The 12,301-nt window shown below is 47.5% G+C and overlaps 1 protein-coding gene across 1 annotated transcript in view; it reads left to right on the top strand.

Moving 5' to 3' along the window:
* Positions 1–12,301, top strand: part of CORO2B (coronin 2B) — a 425,059-nt gene that overhangs the window by 274,350 nt on the left and 138,408 nt on the right. The gene's annotated exons all lie outside the window — the stretch shown is intronic.

Here is a 12,301-nt window from a genome sequence, read left to right as displayed (position 1 = left end):
TAGGTCTTTCCCTAGCAGCAAGCATGGAAGGCCTGAGCTGGCTAGCAGACATCTTACAGAATTGATCTTGCAAGTCAGCACTGCCTGCAGGGCCATCTTAAGCACTTTTGTGGCCCAGGACATGGACACCTTTGGGGGGGGGGAGGGGTGGCACTGAACCCATGACATTGAAGGGATTCGGAATAGCTGGTTGCGCCCCCTCCTTGCAATCACAAACCATTGTTTCATATGCTGCCTCACAGTGATTTAAATAGGCAAGGGTGCTTCCCCTTTCAATACTGTAACTCTCTTCATTCTTGCTGCAATCAGAATGATAAACCAGTAGCATTTCAAGGCCAACATTAGCAGTCCACAACAAGGGTACTTGTGTTCTAGCATAGGTGCTGGACATGTTGCATCAATAACCGCCACGAGGAAGGTATACCAGACCTAATATAAATTCAGGACACAGATCATATGAAAGTGGTGCACATAATCCAGAGTAGACGGATGACTGGCTGCCTCACTGAATGCAAACATACTCCATCATGGATACAGGAGACCAACTGGAAGCCAGTAGAAAGCTACACATACAATGGCATGTGTTGTGGCTGAAGATTAGATCCTACCAGGTAGGTTTCCTAATCCATCCGGATTTAGATTAGAAGAAGGGACCGGGTTTTCAAGGAGTGTTGCCATTAGAGACCAAAGAAACAAGTTGATGTGGTGTGCAGCATATCAAAATTCACTATTATAGAGGATGCAACACTATAGCTAGTGCAACCACGAGTGAGGCTGTTTTGGAGATCATACCCTGAAGACAAAATCATTCTACAGGATGACAATTTTAAAAGGGTTAGAGACTGTCAATTTTGATATACTAGGAAATAAAAGATTAAATGAGTTGCCCAGGATCACACTGGTTAAGAGGTAAAGATGGGATTTTCACCCACTCTGCAATTTCTGCATTGTACCACTTTCTTTTCTAGCACTTAAATTAACTAAAATAATCGCATTTGATAGAACTGACTTGGAAAGTAGACAAATGTCATAAACTAACATGGCAATTTTTTAAAACAAAATGTAATGGAAGCATATTAAGCAAAATGGGAATGCTTTTAGCTTCATTGCCTCCATCCACAAGGGAAGTACGTAAGTGCCAGCATAATAAGTTGTGTTCTTAAGACTTCCTCTGGGTTTCTCTTTTGTATTTTAAAGCTTTAAATACACTCAAAACACAGGCTTGTGAGTGTGAAATAAAAATTGTTCTTTATACATGTGGAGACAAACCTTTGTGTTGTACAAAAAAGCCAGCTGTTTTTTGTGTCAAATGAGCAAACCTTAAAATATGGCAGCCAGAGGCCTGCAATCTCTGGTGCGCTCTATTCGGTCTAGAACGCCTTCCACAAAAGTGGCCTACATCAGCAAATGATCAGGTAATGGGCTAAACAATGCCACCAGCATGTGAGATGGCAAACCTTTTCATAGAAGACAGCACAGGAATGTCAGTTATATAAGATGATTTGTCCAGGATCCCTGTATCGTCTGCGGGCAAAGCCAGGCTATAAGCAAGAACACTTTGGTTTCACAGTCTTGAATATGGATATATAATCACCTCTTGGACGAACACTTTATGTTCATAATTAGGGGTGGCTGCCTGAGTTTTACAGCACACACCATATGAACAAACCAATTTCTAGACCTTCACCACATTGATGCTTTGTGTTTTTCTTGTTTTTTTTTCTTTTTATAGCAACCCCTATCTGGTGCAGGTACATTACTAATAATAGCACCTGTTGTGCTACAAAACAAAGTGCATGTACACAGATGTTATCAGCTTCAGACAAAGGAAATTCTGAGTTGACCGTGCTGGAATTTGGCATTGTAATATTGCATATGAACGCAGATCTCTGAAATCGGTGCTTAACACGCTGTGCTATCTTCTGAACCATCGCAGTACTCCCATTTAGTAATACACATTTCAACTATGGCTATTGCACACCACATGCTCAATATAATCACAACAGAAAGGTGAGAATGCTACACGAATTTTGTCTTAGTGAACAGACCAACTATGAATAGCACAGTGCACACAAAGCATTGCATGATCAATTGATCAGAGAAGAATGCACTTGTCAACAGGCAGGCAATAGGGTTAAGGCCTCAGCAGCACCCCATAAAATATCATGGCCTGTGCTATTTTACGTTAGATTAACAATGGGGGCTGATGCACGGCAAATGCCCCTTTTGCCCTCCCATAAAGACGTCTGTGACTCACCCCCATCAAATGTATTATGGCTCACTAGTGTTGATCTTTTTGAATGCCTTATTGGCATGCCCATTCCCACTTCCTCCATACCTGTTTGTGGGATGGGATGCCCCGCCACAGTGCAGTGCATTGACCACATTCTGTCCTCGGCAACATGCAACTGTCATAAAGAGAACGAAGTGTGTGTGGTCGTCGTAAGTGTGTGGTCGTCGTAAGTGTGTGTGGACGTAAGTATGTGTGAGTGTGTGTGTGGGGGGGTCATAAGCGTGTGTGTGTGGGGGGGTCATAAGTGTGTGATTGCATGTGTGTGGTCGTCGTAAGTGTGTGTGGTCGTCGTAAGTGTGTGGTCGTCATAAGTGTGTGTGGACGTAAGTATGTGTGAGTGTGTGTGTGGGGGGTCATAAGCGTGTGTGTGTGGGGGGTCATAAGCGTGTGTGTGTGTGTGTGGGGGGGTCATAAGTGTGTGATTGCATGTGTGTGGAGTCGTAAGTGTGTGTGTGTGGTTGCATGTGTGGTTGTGTGTGTGTGGGAGGGGGGCGGGGGGGTTCTGTGTGTGGTCGCAGGATGTCCTTGTAACACCCTTTCTTTCCAGTCCCTCAAAAGTAGGTTTTTGCCTTGGCCATCCATTTTCAGCACTGCCCCCACCAAACGAACTGCAGGAGTTCAGAGCCCAGAAGTAGAAAAATGCTGAGATCATGTCAGCAACTGGCTACCCCTTCCAGTTACGTAAAAAAAACATGAGTGTTGTGGTGCCCCTATGAAAAACATGACTTACCATAAAGTGCCATCTAGGCCCACTCTTACAACTTGTCTCAAGCAGGTAGGAACAGAACAATACATAGATAATGGGTTCTCAAGGGGATATATTCTGCATGCTCTATGATGAAGAGAGTAAACTATAAGATAAGCAGGCCTATCCTGCCATAGGCTGAATAATCGCCAGAAACCAGGTTGCCACACTGCTGCCCCCCAATGCCAGCAGCCTATCTCTGCTGTGCCCCATACCTCACTCAGTCTGTTCTTTGCAAAATGAACAGACTGGGCGGGTGGGTGGGTATGTGTCTCTGTAGAGAATGCAATGAGTGGATTACATCCACCAGGTATGAGTGACTGGTGGGTGAATTAGATGTGATGTGTGTTTTTGAGCGTTCTGGGTGGGTGAGTGTGTGCCTGTGTAGAGAATACAACAAGTGCATGTAAGAGAAGGTGTGAGTGAGTGACTGGTGGATGAATGAGCATACATGTGGTAGTGTGTTTTTCCGGGTGGGGTTTGGTATGTTCCTGTGTAGTGAATCGAGTGTGAGAGGAGCTGTATGGGCGAGTGGCTGGTGGGTGAAAGGGCATGCAGGTGTGTGTAAGGCCCTGGGCTTCAATGGAGCATTTTTGCCACATCCTTTATTGACTTTGCATGTTTTATTGGTATTTTTGGGCAAAGGAAAGTTCATGGGTGCCATTCCCTGGCTAGACTGGCATTTTGGTGCTGTCAGTCTAGCCATTGCTTACTGTGGCATTACATTTATTACTCCGCATCTTTAAAAAGCTAGCATGATAAGTATTGTTACCTTGCTACACTGATGTTTTGGCATAGCGGCCTGTATATTCTTCACTGTAGCATGACTTTTTGTTAACTGAGCATCTATGATGAATCAAGCAAGTTAAGTGTTCTTATCGGTCTAGACTGGCTTACATTGGAACCAGTTTGCACAGGATTTCCTTTTGTGACATGTCACTTTTAATGGCCAAACCAACAGGAGTATGTACTTGCATAGGAGTACTGCTATATATTGGCAGAGCCAGTTTTGTGCCCAGTGCCAGTAATGATACTATAGAAAAATGTCTTAAGCGAACATAAGTATTGTTTTATATGGGAATACTAGCATATGCTGGTGGAGCCAACATGGAAATGTATGGGCAAAGCCAGCATGAGCACATATGCCAGTATAAAAGATATCGCAGGGACCAGCATGATAATGCATTGGGAAATGCCCTGTGCACTTTTGGTGACTTGCATCTATTTTACTTTTCTTCATGATTTACTCTACACCCTACAAAACAGATTGTTGGCCTTTTACACACATTCTTGGCTTTGACCCAAATTTTCCCAGAAAGTGTGCTTTGTAATGCACCATTTTAACCCATTATTCAAACCATTTACTCTGGGGAGGGAGAAGAATCACCCCGGGTCCCCCCAAACCCATTTTCGTTTGTTCGTGCTACATCGCTATGCTCAGTCGCAATCACATACTTGTGGCAAATATTTACACCGTCCAAAAAAACAAATCACCAGCCACCACTAGTGGCTGGTATATTTGTGGACCAGGAATGCCCCCTTTTCTCTGTTACGTTAAAGATTTAAGTTTTGATTGCAAAGCATATTTACTTCTTTCACTTTCAGTAGTGCATGCCCCTGCAGCGGCATAATCATCGTGGACATTCCACACACATGGTGGTCCCAACCGGACCGTGGGGTGCGATGTGCTTTAAGGAGCTTGGGGTTAGGGGGGGCAAAGCATGGCTTGCCAGGGAGTTGACAAATGTTGTGCTACACCATTGGGCACCACTGGGTCTGACAAAGGGGTAGTGTGCAGCGCACGCCTTGAAGTCTGCCAGTGAGTCCCTGGGTGAGAAGCAACTCGTGGGTGTTTTCAATTTTAAATAACTGTAGTGCTATGAATTTATGTGTGCAGCAATGATACTACATGAAATCTTTTTTTTTTTTTTAAGTCCTCTGGCACACAGTATTACGCTTAGATAATAAAAACTATGGGGGGTCTTGGGTATGTTGAAAGAAGATTACCCAGTACTATACTCCAGCAAAGAGAACATTATCAGGTGCACTCCCCTCTGTGCACGCTGACCAGTCTAATAGGTTTCTTCAATCATAGTGGTAGATGAATCATAGATCTATTTATAACCAGGGAATAATTTTGTTGATTCTAAATCCTGGTCAATGATTGAATTTTCAGGCCTTGCTCGTTTAGCATTTTTCTCCTGGTTAAACAGCAGCGCACACCTCCCTAGGTCAGTGCTTTTTTGGTTTGTTTAGCACAGCAATGGCACAGATAACACATACTTCTGTGCCCATTGATCTATAGACAGGGCTTTAAGTGGGCCGCGGGCCTGCCGGGGCTCAGCCCCGGCAGGCTCTGAAATTTCGTTTTAAGGCAGGGCCCTCAGAAAAAAATGCCTTTCAGCCATAATGGTGGCGCCGCACCTACGAGGCATCCCTTTAATCAGGTGATGCACGTGGGCCGGCGCCACCATTATGGAGAAAACGTGAGGCCGCTGAAAGCAGAGGCCTTGCTTTCTAAATACTGAAGCTCTCGCGGATTCGCGGGAGTTTCAGTCTTTAGGAAAAAGGCCTCTGCTTCCAGTGGCCTCACCCTTTCAGCCTTGATGGTGACGCTGCCCCTCCCCAGCTGGCGAGGGGCAGCACCACCATTAAGGCTGAATAGGAGAGGCGCTGTCCCCTGCCAGGCAAGCCTATAGAATAGAAATGCAGAGATCAGCACCCTCTTCCCCATAGGGAGAGGGTGCTAATCTCTACAAAAGGCTGCCTGGCAGGGGTGCCAGTAGCCCATTGAGCCAGGCTCGTCAAGGGGGCGTGGCCTAACGGGCCATCAAGGCCCCCGCTGTTAGGCCACGCCTCCTCGATGAGCCCCGGCTCGATTTGTAGTGCCACTTAAGGCACTGTCTATAGATGTTTCATACATTAGCTGTAGCCTGCGTTACATATTTCGGTTACCCCGTTAGAAATACTGCATTATGTATGTTTTAAATATAAAACCCAAGTGGAATCTGGAAAATGGCTTCCCCCAAATGTGTAATCGTGGACAAATCACGGCTCTCTCTGTGCCTCGGTTCAAATATCTGGCTGAAATGAGAGCACCTGGAAACACGGGTGCTAGATGCATCTAAAAAATCTGAAGGTTGTTTTCCATCACTTCCTGTGATATCACTTTGGGCGGGGTCAAATTACATCACTTCCTGTGATGTCATAGGGGGGGTTAATGGCCATGTGATGTCACTTCCGCTAATCCTGGCAGTCTCTGTGAGTGTCTTAGTTTCTCACTGGCAGTGGTTGAAGTGGGTGAGAGCGGATCGGAGCAGTGCTCCTCTACTTTAAAAAAAAAAAAAAAATGTACTGATCCTATACTTTTATTTTAAAAAGAAACTGTTCCAGAATGGTTTCATTTGCAAATAAACGTGTACGATTAAGTTCCTTTAAACAGCAGGTGTGCACGTTTGGGTGTTTGGAGTGCGCGTGGTGATGGAGTTTGCGGAGAGTGGGGGCAGGCCTGCAGGGTACCTGGCGCCACTACTTCTTTTCGTACACTTCGACCACTGCACACCGGCCGTGGTGAACTGTGTCTGAGCTATCCGCCCCACGCAGGTTTTTTTTAAGGATTTCTGCTGTGCACACGGTTGGAGTTGATGCCAGGGCTCACGCGCCAGAAGCACGCTGCCAGGCCCAGCTTCAGCACGGGGCCAGGGGGCACAGGCCCCCCAATAACACCTCTGGCCCACCTAGTTCTGGAGCCGGGCCTGACCATGCTCAGCGTATGGAACCAGAGCAAGTGTTGGGTCTTGGGGAGGAGGCATGGCCTTCCTATGGCCTTGTGCGGACCCCGCTCCATATTCGGTGCTAACTACCCCAGGGCCCCAAGAATAAAGTGCTGAGGATGACGGGGGATCCTCCATTTCCCACCCACATGGGGGTCTGTATCACATCAAGGAGCCGGAGGCTCCCCCAGATCTCCCGCTTGTGAGCAAGTGGTCACGTCACAGGCCTCGGCGGCTTAAACAGCCAAACTTGGTTGCGTTTCATCACCGGTTCCTGTGCCCCGGTGTGCAGAGCAGCCGAAATATGGGGCTACTCTGCCCAAGAGTCCATGCGCTGGGGATCACTGGAAGAGAGATGTCTACTTCTCGCTTGTGTGCATGGGCACAGCAGGCCTACCATGCCTGCCTAAAGCCAGAGCTCCAGATAAGCAGCCAAGGGGCTGTTATATGCCTTACAATCAGGCCGCGAAAAACAGGAAGTAACAGGTGAGCGGGTGTCTTTTCACCACACATTTTTTCATTGCCACTAAAATGCGGAGCGGGGGAGTGGAGAGGGCACCACACTGCCCGCCCGCTTACGCCAACACCCACCCTCTTCCCTACAACGCCCGCCCCATATTCCTTTACCCAAACAACGCCCCTGCATTTTGCGGGGAAAATTGCAGCGTTTTTCGAAAAGAAATGCAATGAAAATACCGGGCAAGCATGTATCATGCATACCACCACCAGTGATGAGTAGTGACGTCGCTAGGGAGGATTGGGGGGGCTGGGCCCCCGCTTGTACCCCTCCCCACATCAGCTGGGCTACTTTCTCTGCACTGTCTGCAGTGCTGTGTCCGCCAGTACAGCGCGCGCACACACACAGGGCCGCAGTCAATGCTACCACACAACAATGGAGCTGTTAAGTTCCCCCTGCAGCCAAAAGCAGCCCCTCTGATCCGAATGTAGTGCACGAAACCGCTAGTGATGGATAATTAGTGACTTAATGGTTTAGTGCCTACACTGGGAGGGGAAGTGCAGTGGGGTGTGGTAATTGGTGTGCACAAAAGATTCTCTTCAGGAGTGCTTCTGACATCACACATTGCCCTTTTATAGGTGCCCCCCTACTTTTGGCTGTGGCCCCCTCTAAACCCCTCTGAAATGTGATTGCTGGCGACGCCACTGCTGATAAGGTGATGTGCTCGGATCGGGGGCGTAGGCAGCCCTGGTGCGGCCTGATGTGAAGATTAACCAGATGGCAAACCTGTTTCTCCTCACTTATGAGAACTGCTATCTAAAAACAATGTTTGATGTACAAGAAACATGTCTATTTTTAAGTTAAAATAGAAATAGCTACATTTTTACTCCCTTAAAATCATTTTACTATTAAAGTCCCAAAACGGGGAATAAAATACTTTCACGTCAAATTCGTATCAGATACCTACTCATGGCAGTGCGTAGAGAGCCAAGAATAAGGCTGGGAGCGCTTCTACTCTGGATGCCTGGGCTGGTAGCAAACCAGCTGATCGCCGCCCCCTTTCCTCTGTCCTTGGCAGGTTTTGACCATGAATAGGTCCAGGGAGTGGCATCAGTCTGGCACTCACCAACAGCGGAATGATATTCCAGTGGTTTGCCGTCTTTGAACAGATTGAGCCTGTCCAATGTGGACTCAGGGCTAGGTACTCTTTCAGGGTGATGACTAGTCCTGTTACCCCTTGATCGCAATCTCATGGGGCAGATGTGTGGGGGAGGGTTTGGGGAGGGGGGCACTCCAAAGACAGCTGGTACTCCTTTTGGATATCTCCTGTACCTGAAGACACTGGCATTGAGTCGGTCTTTCCTGGGGCTCCAGTCAGGCTGGTTTAGGTGTAGACCTCCTGGCTGCACCGTTGCCTCCTGCCAACCGACGCAATCCATGTTGTGTGGTAACCAGATCCTCCTTGATGCCTTCCTTGGTTGATATCACCACTGGAGGCTTTCCCCCCTAGCGATATTCACTGGGACAGCTCAATCTTGCTGCACCACCTCCCGCGTCCTCTCTGCCACCACCTTGCACTCCTGTTCCTAAGTCTGATACTTACCCACACTTGCTGATACCGAGGCCATCGCCACCAGCCAGAGTGGCAGCCTCTGAGTCGGAGCAGGATGCATCGGATGAACTGGAGGAGGGGGGCTCTTGTTAAGCTGACATTTTCTATGGATGGGTCTGGAGGAATATACTCCATACTGTCCCCAAAAGGAGTACTGGAATGTGCTCTTCCCTTGAACGCTGATGCTCTTCGTCATCTTCATACTGAAAAGCACAACCTAAATGGTTCGCTGTGCCGGGCAAACCTGGAGGCTATCATGGCAGTGTATAGCCACCATATGTGGCTTGGGCTTGTGAGTAGCTTTTGTGATGGACCTTCCCCAGAAAGAAAGGTGTGGCTCGGAGCACATCTTATTGAGGAGCGGAAAACTGGCTTGGACCTCAATATTTCAGGCCTGGGTCACCTAAACACAGCATCCTAGGCCGTGAACTAAGCCATGGATTGTATGCATGCAGACCAGCAGCGTTCATCTTCTCTTGCCATTTCATGGCACGGAGCCCTTTGACGACTCCGCTGATGGCCAACTCAACAGATGTGTAAAGATTTCCTCCAAAACATTAAGGAAGGAACTTGCATAGTAGGTTAAAAAGAGAAGATTTTAATTTCTGCATAGACTGAACTAGAGGGGTGGAAGTTTCTTAGCCTTTACTGCTGGGATCCAGGAGGTCCTTCTCGCCTCGACTGGTCTCCCATTAGCCTTGCGATCAATCTTCTCCAAAACTGCCACGGTATGGGCAATCCTTCTTTTCTTCCTTTGTTCTTCTTGGACCTGGACTTGTGTATTGGCCTTTTCATTTTCGTGGTAGCTAATAATTAACCACCCCCCTCTCTCTCAGCAGCAACTCAATTGGTGGGCAAATGGGGCACGTGCCTCGTGTGCTCACTGCGGGAAGAACCTCTGCCCGTTACCTGTTACACAGATGTCAATGCACATTTTTTACAAAACATTATTAATGTTACATTGTGTAGTGCCCCACAGGGGCACTAAGCATGCTGCCTCGTTGTTGCTGACAATTAAGTTCCTGAGTTCAAGTTGCTGTGAATCAGCCCCCGGTTCAATAAAATGGATTAACCAAGTGTGACGAATCAGCTTCCGGGGCTCCAGTGGCCCAGGGATGAATATCGGTTTCTAAACAATCAAACCCACACCTCCAGTACACCAGAAGGAATCCAAACAGATTTGAATACAAGTAAATTATAAGAAAACCTTGTCCAATTTTTAGTAACGTGGATGGAATGGCAGGCTCATCTCTGCAAGGTTGTGGATCGTTTGTTAGTTGCAACACAGCAAAAATACAATTCTTACCCAATGGTAAAAGGGACTATCCAGTCATGGTTGTATACAAATGTCTACTTTATTATTACTACAAAAGACAGTTCTAGCACATGACAATTACAACCCACACTGTAAAGCAACGCAGAGGACAGTTTCACGAAGGAGAGGGATGCACTCTGGATACTGACAGGAGGGAAGTTGGTAATCAGTCTTAGAGTTCAAGGTTATTTGGTTTCAACACCAAAGGGGCACAGGGTCGTAATTGTCTCTAGGGGTCTTCAGAGAAGGACCAGGGGGGCAGAACCACAATGTGCCTGGTGCTGAAGAAGTTCTTGGTGCTCGACCGCTTTGAGGCGGTTCCAGGCCACTACACAGCTGGTGAGGCAGAGTTAGTGGCCTGAGACAGCCCCGGGTACCAGGCGGCAGGCAGTTCGGGAAGCGAGGCTCGACAGACAAATGCAGGCTGTCCGGCACAGCGGCTCGGGGCCAAGAATCGTTGACTGTGCTGGTTGGCAAATCTGGAATGCTGGTGGCTGCAACGTGACAACAGTCAGCGGTGCAGCCAGATGCGGTTTGAGGATTCGACTGTCTCGAAATTGTCCTTTAAAGATGGACGCTGCATGATGCTTGTGTGGCCCTCCTCCTAGCCTCTGCGTAGGGCCTGTGTCCTTTCAAGGCAGACATCCCAAAGCTCAGGAGAGTGATTGCAGGCAACGGCCTTGTCCTTTGTCCAGAGACTCCCCGGTACTTCCCACCTACAAAGTTTGCTGTCGGAACCTAGCAGGGCACCCTGTTTGCTGGCTGGGTACCGGTTCTGGAGCTGCTGGACGGGTCCTCTAGTATCTCCCTCTGTTCCCTGGGAGATGTTTAGGGGAAGTATCTTGCTTCCCTCTTGGAACTCCTGGCCTTCCTTCACTGGTGGAATATGGAGGGTAGATTGAACCTTCAGCTCGGGTCCAAATGAGTCCTCCTTCTTACTCCTTGCAAAGTCTTCAGATGATCTGATCAGTGAGGGGCTCAGCCCTCTTTTAAAGCCTAACCGGCCCATGATTGGTGCTGGCTAAGCCCACCTTAATGAACCAATTCTGGGTCCCTACCAACAATCTTCAGTGATGCTTCAGGTCAGAATGAGAGCACTTAGCAACAGTCAGGGGAAGGATGACAACATATACTGCTAAGTCCCATCCATCTTCCTGTCTGCTGTACATCAAAGTGTCTCCCTAATTAACTGAGCCCTATGCAGCACTTTGTCACAACATGGGCCTCCTTTGATGCAGGGAGTTGCAGCTAAACGTTTGTCTCCTGCAATTCACATACTTCCCTGCTCTGAAAGGAGTGGATCCAGAAGGGCATTCACTGGCCCTTCATACGAAGGAGGGGTGTTGGTACCAAGTTGGCACATTGCATTACAAAGAGGTGTTGGCGTCTGGTCTCCATTGTCGCTTCCTGCACGAGGACTTCCCTGAGGCCTGCTAATTAACATTCTTCAGTATTCGCCACCACCAGCAAGGTTTAACAATGGAGATACAAATCCATGGGACCTTGAAATTCTAATCTGGTTTAAAATAAAATTCAAATTAAAGACCACCAAAAAATCCAAATCGTGGTTTGGCCCAGAGTTGGCCTTGATGCGTAAACAGGTGCGAAAAGCAAATAAGTGGTGGAGGTCATCTAAATTGGAGAGTGATGCAGTGAAGGCAAAATAAATACTCAAAGTGTATAAAATAGCCTTATTTGAGGCAAAAAAAGAATTCCTCCATATGGAAATTGAACAGTCAGGGAACCAATCAAGGCCATTGTTTGATGTAGTGTCTAGATTCAAAAATCCAGCATGTTTGGCCATGCCCATTGCTCCTACGCAGGGAAAAGCCAATAAGTCCACCAGTTTCTTTGAAGAAAAGATTGTGGACATTCAAGAAAATCTTGCGGAAGTGAGGGCCCTAGAAAAAAGGGAGGAACCCACAGAAGAGAAGGACATAGATGAAACCGAGGAAGAGAAAGATCGCCTCCATTTCCAGCATGTTGTCGAGGAATTTGTCCACTCTTGGATACTCCAACTAAAACCAACGAATGGCCGAGCATTCCCGATGCAGGCATGCACAGCGAACCGTTTAGTAGTGGACATTACCCCCTTTATAACATCTT

Source organism: Ambystoma mexicanum, chromosome 11, assembly GCF_040938575.1.
Source record: "Ambystoma mexicanum isolate Mex_15411 chromosome 11, UKY_AmexF1_1, whole genome shotgun sequence".
Classification (NCBI taxonomy): Eukaryota; Metazoa; Chordata; class Amphibia; order Caudata; family Ambystomatidae; genus Ambystoma; species Ambystoma mexicanum.
The sequence above is the reverse complement of the archived record's forward strand: the minus strand, read 5'-3'. Positions and strand labels throughout refer to the sequence as shown.